This window comes from Dipteris shenzhenensis, chromosome 28 (assembly GCF_047967505.1).
Source record: "Dipteris shenzhenensis isolate YYH24624 ecotype China chromosome 28, Dip_SZ_1.0, whole genome shotgun sequence".
Classification (NCBI taxonomy): Eukaryota; Viridiplantae; Streptophyta; class Polypodiopsida; order Gleicheniales; family Dipteridaceae; genus Dipteris; species Dipteris shenzhenensis.
In genome coordinates, this window is record NC_141623.1 from 15,862,363 (window position 1) to 15,869,423 (window position 7,061).

General features: G+C 40.3%; 1 pseudogene; it reads left to right on the forward strand.

Annotated features, from left to right (window-relative positions):
- The first annotated feature begins 2,920 nt into the window (after positions 1-2,920).
- Positions 2,921-5,413, forward strand: LOC147883248 (pentatricopeptide repeat-containing protein At3g53360, mitochondrial pseudogene; annotated as a pseudogene).
- The last annotated feature ends 1,648 nt before the right edge of the window (positions 5,414-7,061 follow it).

Below are 7,061 nucleotides of genomic sequence, written 5' to 3' on the forward strand. Positions count from 1 at the left end.
CGTTATAATTGTGTTTTCTTTTGATAAATTTAAAACTTATTTTTATTGCATGTCATAGGATGAAACCCAATGTGAGACAAATGAAAGGACATCGATTCACATCTGCTACAGGAAACATTTCAGTTGGGTATTGGTCTGTGGATGGAAAAAAAAATATTGGTCACATCAATTTTCCCTCATTTGCTCCATTTACTCCTAATCATTTCATTATTCCAGCTGTGATACGAAGAAGCTCAGGCATGTGACCATGGATAAGAATGGGGAGATAGTAAATCCATATCAAAAACCACAACTCCTAATTAATCAGCTCATAGATCTATTTTCAAATGAGCATGAGTGGGTGCTCGATCTATTTGCTAGTTCAGGCACAGTCACAACATGTGCCTTAAAAAAGGATCGAAATGTAATTGCAGTTGAAAAAGATCCTATTCAATGTGATTACATAAAGAAGAGAGTGACCGCTATTCATCACTTGCCTGATGAGCATCAGGAGCTTGGTTTGAAAGGTGGGAAGTTCGATGCAGATTCGGTGGTAGCCTCGTCACAGGAACCCCAACCTCCTGAGATATTGAAACCTGATTTTATGGAGGCAGGCAAGCTAGCTGATACATGGGAGAAGGAGGTTGTGAAAGAGAAAGTGATTGAGAAACCCATACAGGAAACCCAGACTGAGGAGGGTGATGAAGATGAGGTAGATGACACATATGGGAAAATTGAGTAGACTCTAGTTATGGAATTGTATTGCTAGTTTTTTGTATTTGAATGGTTTCAATAGACAAGTGTTCTTAAGACATATTAGAATCCTTATGCTTTGAATATTTAGTTGTTCCCATTAATTTGTTGTTGGGCATGGTTATGAAGATGATATTGATGACAAATATGGGAGAATTGAGTAGACTCCAATTATGCAATTATATTGACAATTTTGTGATTTTGAATTGTTTCAATAGACAAGTGTTCTTAAGACATTTGAGAATCCATATGCGTTGAATGTTTTGAAGAAGGAGGCATTTACTTTTTCCCATTAATTTGATGATATTTTTTTACTCTTTTAGTACTTTATGTGATACTACAAAGTTTAACTTAAGAATTTTGATAAGGTTATGTTACTACACACAGGATTGAAAGTTGTATCATGTAGTTTTTCTATTGAAAATAAAAGGTCAAAGGAAGGAAAAAAATTACAGACTTCTTGATTTTTCTAAATACATTGACATTGTCCTCTATGGTCGAGGTCCTTCATAATACCAAAATTGATAGGATTTTAAAAGTTTTGAAAAATTCACTGCGCAAAATATGACCTTTTTTTGAAAAAGTTATAATTTTAATGAATTTTTGAGGGAATCTTAAAACGGGTACCAATGTTACATACCTAAATTAGATGTTACACTGTTTCACGTGCACATGTACCGTTGTTGTCACTCGAGTGAAAAATGTTCACATGCACATGGACAATTGGGACAAACTTGGACCATATGACTCCAAGTGGGAAAAGAGCTATAAACAATTTCAACACATTGATGGGACATGTGCTTATACAAAATCATGTTCATTTGAGGTGATAGACTAGATCTACCCCACAAATAAATAGCCATAGGACATTTATCATATGGACCATTTTCTACACATCACATGTAGATCGGGAAAGTTTAGCGATATGGAATTTATTACAAATGGATTTTATAAAGGTATGCAAGTACATAAAGGAAGATAAAATGTCATGTTAACTTCCATGAAAGGAGGAGATAAAGTACTCTTTCTCCCAAACTTGTACAAATTCCTTTCATGGGAAGTGGAACATTACACATGGGGGTGAATTTTTATGTGCATATATACATACCGTATATGTATATACATAGCAATTCGCCCCCGTGTGTGTTGTTCCTTCTCTTGTACATGCTATTTGCATACGTACACAGTACACTAATGAGAGCTAGGAAATAAATTATGCCACTCCTAACTTATCTTAATTAAAAACATAAAATCACCATGAAGGAATCAATGCACTTAGGATTAGGATGTGTTGACCTACTAACCATGTATAGACTTGCACTTGGATTAAGATACACTTCTTATTGTTGCCTACTGTTGTGTAGTACTTCATTGTTGCCTACTGTTGTGTAGTACTTCCTTTCAGTTTTGCCACCTTGTGCTTAGTGGAAACTAGCTTCAATGTTTTACCTACGAGAACGCTTGAGCAATAGGGAGGGTGCTTCAGAAATTTTGCGTTGTATTGAAATTGAAAGTGCCAACAACGCCTCTATAAGGGGTGATCAAGATAGAGTCCTGAGTTGCCCCTGTGAGTCCATTGCCCTGTGGCGCCGACCGCGAATTTCACTCATCTTTACTCACCCAAGCGAGGGCAAACGTGCCGAGACGCTTTGGTAACCATTTCCACTTGGCATGGTTGCTTTCTATACAAGTAAGTCGTCTTTTTCTGGTTGAGGTGGATTTGGTCTCTCAGCAGCAGGCAGAGATTTCAACCTAAGTCTCATAATAGAAGAGAATATTTGAGTTAGAATCCATTCATATTCTGGAAGGACAGAGGACTGCCATGATACACGAACGAGCACGATCTAGGAATTTGCAACATTGCCCAGGGTGTTTGTGCAATGTTTCTTATCTTGGACCGATCAATAATAATCGCAAACATTGGTATCAACTCTAACAGTCTAGGGTAGTTTCCTCCTTCGGACTCTGCCCTCGGTGCTTGAGCAGTTAGTATGAACGCACAAAGATGCTCACCCTTTTCTCCTTAGATTTACTCGCTTCCAATCAATCTTTTTCTCATTACCTGAGCCTCTCTTGCCCTCATTGTCGCTGCACTAATCGCCCATCAGCCTTTCTTCAAGTTTGGCCCTCAAGCTTACCCAGGGACATCACTCTTGCTTGCAAGCCTTTCCTGAAGGCAAACGACCATATGCTTATGTATAATCTTGAAGCCTATGTTTAATCATGAATCTTGATAGGCTCCTATTAGTTTGTACAGCTAGTTGCACTGAAGGTTTGCAACGAGATTGGAATGGCTCCCTTTGGAAATAAGTCCCTGGAGATAGGTAGTGTTAATGATCTTCATCTGAAGATAAGGACTCTTTGCAAGCAGGGACAACTGACGAAGGCACTCAGCATTCTGAATCTTGTTGACAGAGGATTTCAGGTTATGTCCTCTACCTATATCTGGCTCTTGCGAGGTTGCAGCAATAAAAACGCTCTTACAGAGGGAAGGCAGGTCCATGCCCACCTCATTGAGGGTGGAACTGAGCCGAACATTTTCTTAGGGACCACTCTTGTTGATATGTATTCAAAGTGTGGAAATATGAAGGATGCGCGAGAAATATTTGACAAAATGCCTCAGCATAATGTAGTATCTTGGACAGCAATGATTGCAGGATATGTCCAGCAAGGGGATGGAGAAATGGCTTTAAAATTATTTCAGCAAATGCAGCACATTGGGAGGGTTAAACCTAATGAAGTCACCTTTGTCAGCATCATCAATGCTTGTACTTGTCTTGGAAACCTGAAAGAGGGAAAGCAAATACACGTTCACATGATCAAAAGCGGGGTTGACTTCAACATTTTTGTTGGAAATGCTCTTGTTAACCTGTATGCGAAATGTAATAACATCGAGGAAGCCTACCTTCTGTTTGAGAAAATGCCTGATCGAGATGTAGTGACCTGGACAGCCATTATTACAGGATATGTGAAGCATGGGTTAGTTGAGAAGGCTTTTCAAAATTTTCACCAAATGGGATGTGAGGGAGTGATGCCAAATGAGGTGACTTTCTTGAGCATCCTCAGTGCATGTTCCCTCTCAGGTAATCTGGATTGGGGAATGCAGATTTATGCCCAGTTGATTCAAACTGGGTTCGCACTCAACATTGGTCTGGGAAACACCCTTATAGACATGTATTCCAAATGTGGGAGCCTAGGTGATGCATTCCAACTGTTCAACAGAATGCATGTACGAGATGTTGTCTCCTGGAATGCTATGATTGCAGGATATGCTAATCATGGGCATGCGAAGGAGGTATTTAAACTCTATCAGCAAATGGAAATGGAACATGTGAAATCAAACACTGTGACATATGTAAGCATTCTCAAGCTATGTGCCAGCTTTTTATACCTAGAACAGGGCAAGAGCATCCACTCTGATATCACTCGGTATGGATTAGATCTGGATGTTTCCCTTGGAAACACTCTCATTGATATGTACGCTAAATGTGGGGGCCTAGAGGATGCTCTACAAGTGTTTGACAACATGCTTGATAGAGATGTGGTGTCATGGACTGCGATGATTGCAGGGTACACCAAGAACGAGGATGCCAAGGAAGCCATTAAGCTGTTCTGGGAAATGGAGGAGGACGATGTGATGCCAAATGAGGTGACTTGCTTAAGTGTTGTCACTGCATCTTCCATTGTCAGAAATCTAGAACAGGGTATGCAAATACATGCTCAGATTACTAAAGCCAAATTTGAGGCAGATGCTTTTGTCGCCAATGCCCTCATTGACATGTATGCCAAATGTGGGTATTTACAGGGTGCTCGCCATATGTTCGACAAGTTGCCTGTGCGTGATGTTGTCTCGTGGAATGCCATGATTTCAGGATATGCCCAACACGGGTATGGCAGTGAAACCCTTTTACTGGTTGAACAAATGCAGCGGGATGATGTGAAGCCTAACCAGATCACCTTTGTCGGTGTTCTCTCTGCATGCAGCCATGCTGGTCTTATAAATGAGGCTGGTCATTATTTTGATTGTATGATTAGAGACCACAACATTAGGCCCGCAGCAGAGCACTGTGCATGTCTAGTTGACCTTCTGGGTCGTCTTGGACATCTGGATGACGCAGAAGCATTCATTAAAAAAATGCCATTCCATTCTAGTGCTTTGGAATGGAGGGCTTTGCTGAGTGCTTGTAGGATACATGGCAATGTGGAGCTGGCAAAGCATGCCAAAGAACACATTCTGGAGGTTGAACCAGAGAACGATGCAGCCTTTGTGCTGCTGTCCAACGTCTATGCAGCAGCTGGCAGGTGGGAGGATCAGGCAGAGTTGGTAAGATTGACAAAGGGAAAAGATTAGGACATGATTGCGTCGGTTTTCTTTATATGGATGACCCAGAAGCATTCATTAAAAAAATGCCATTCTGTTCTAGTGGTTTGGAATGGAGGGATGTGCTGAGTGCTCGTAGGATACATGGCAATGTGAAGCTAGCAAAGCATGCCAAAGAACACATTCTGGAGGTTGAATTAGAGAATGATGATCAGGCAGAGTTTGTGAGATTGACAAAGGGAAAATACTAGGACATGGTGGCATTGGTTTTCCTTATAGATGCATGTGTTTGGCATAAAGATACATGCACTGAGAAAGGAACACGTCAGAAGCACTGGCAAGATTCCAGGCAGATGAACAGTTCAGGACACCTACTAGCACTAAGATGAAAACCTGAATGCAATCCATCTTTGGGATGGTAGGGGGAACACCTACCACATCTGAAATCTTGTGCATCATCCAAACTTCCAAAACGAAGGTGTATGATGTTTCTATTGTCTTCAAAATGAAGTTGTTTGTAATGGTAAACGATTGCAACTACAGTCTCTTCCCTTATGCTATTTCAATTAGGGAAACTCATGGAGCAAAGGTACATTTTTGCCTTCCATTAATAAGAAGTAGCTGACATATGCACAATATGTCAAATTCAGAGAAGAAATTTAAACCCCAACCAAAATTGGGCATGCACTCTCACAATACACTTGATGAGGGAACAAGAAGAACAAAACACAATCTTGTCTCTCTCATAGTGCCATATGACAAATTTGATATATTCCAATTCCCAGGGACTCGGCATTTGGACAAGTGATCTGGACATATACATAACTTTTCATCTAATTTGAAACACACTGTCTTAGTTGAAGCTGTTTGCGTGTGATCTCATTTTTCAAAGAAAATTAAAGTTCTGCATATGATTTACACACGAAGCCATCCAACATGTATTCAATGAAGGTGACCCTGACTTCATATTATAAAGAGACAAATGGGGACCACAAGTTTGACTGTACATGATGCCAAATACTCTTTGATATCGTTCTAAGTGTTTCCATGGGCACGTCATTCAGGTATTCTTCATATCCGTTAATGGATCCTGCAGTCTAATGAGAAGATTGGGCTTGTCTAATTTATGGCTACAATCCAAGTAATCTCAAAATGGTCATTTGGAGATGCTCTGTTCATTCAAAAACATCTCCAAAAACTTGCCCTCGTGAGTTGGCATCAGCAGCAAAATGTGCAAGCAATGAAGGCAATCATCGTGGGGCTAAATGAACTCTAGAGTGCACTGATAATCCTCAATTGCAATAACCATTTTGACAATGTGGCAAAAACAAGCGTCGTTCCATGTGCGTAAATTTTGGTCCCAAATGGCCTGACTATGACGTGAAAACCCGAAATTAGTCTAGGAATACCATCAATAAAGGCCATAATATATTATTTTTGGTATTAGTCAAACGAGTAACCTACCCATCTAAGATGGGCTAAAGACCCGCCCAGTTGGGTCTCAACATGGGAAAGCAACCTTGCTTATTTGAGAATGGTATCCAAAGTTGTGTTGCCACATGCTTTCAGGATGGCAATAAAGGTAAGGCTACTCGGCGACAAACCTTACCACTGCATTCGCACATAAAAGCCAAACGCTTCCTCACTTTCTTCTTGTGATTGAAAAGTCTGCAGTTTGCTTTACACACGTGGCCGTTTGAAGGCAGCTCTTGCAGTCTGCTCACTTTGTGACTCCATGTTGCTAAGCCCACTATCTCAGAATTTGTAGCTATACTTTGGGGAGCGTTGCCTTAAGAAAACTTTCTATCATTCCTATCATGCTGTTTCTATCATTCCTATCTTTATCTTAAAGGAGAACCTATGGCATAGTAGCCAGGGAGTTCTTCAAGAACTCATCATGTGTATTTCTAGCAGTGGCTATCTTATTCCCAAGCAACTGGCGTGTTTTTCACCAATTAGTTGTTGCTAGGAGGGCTAGTTCGTTAAGTGTTTATACGTATTTTAAAAG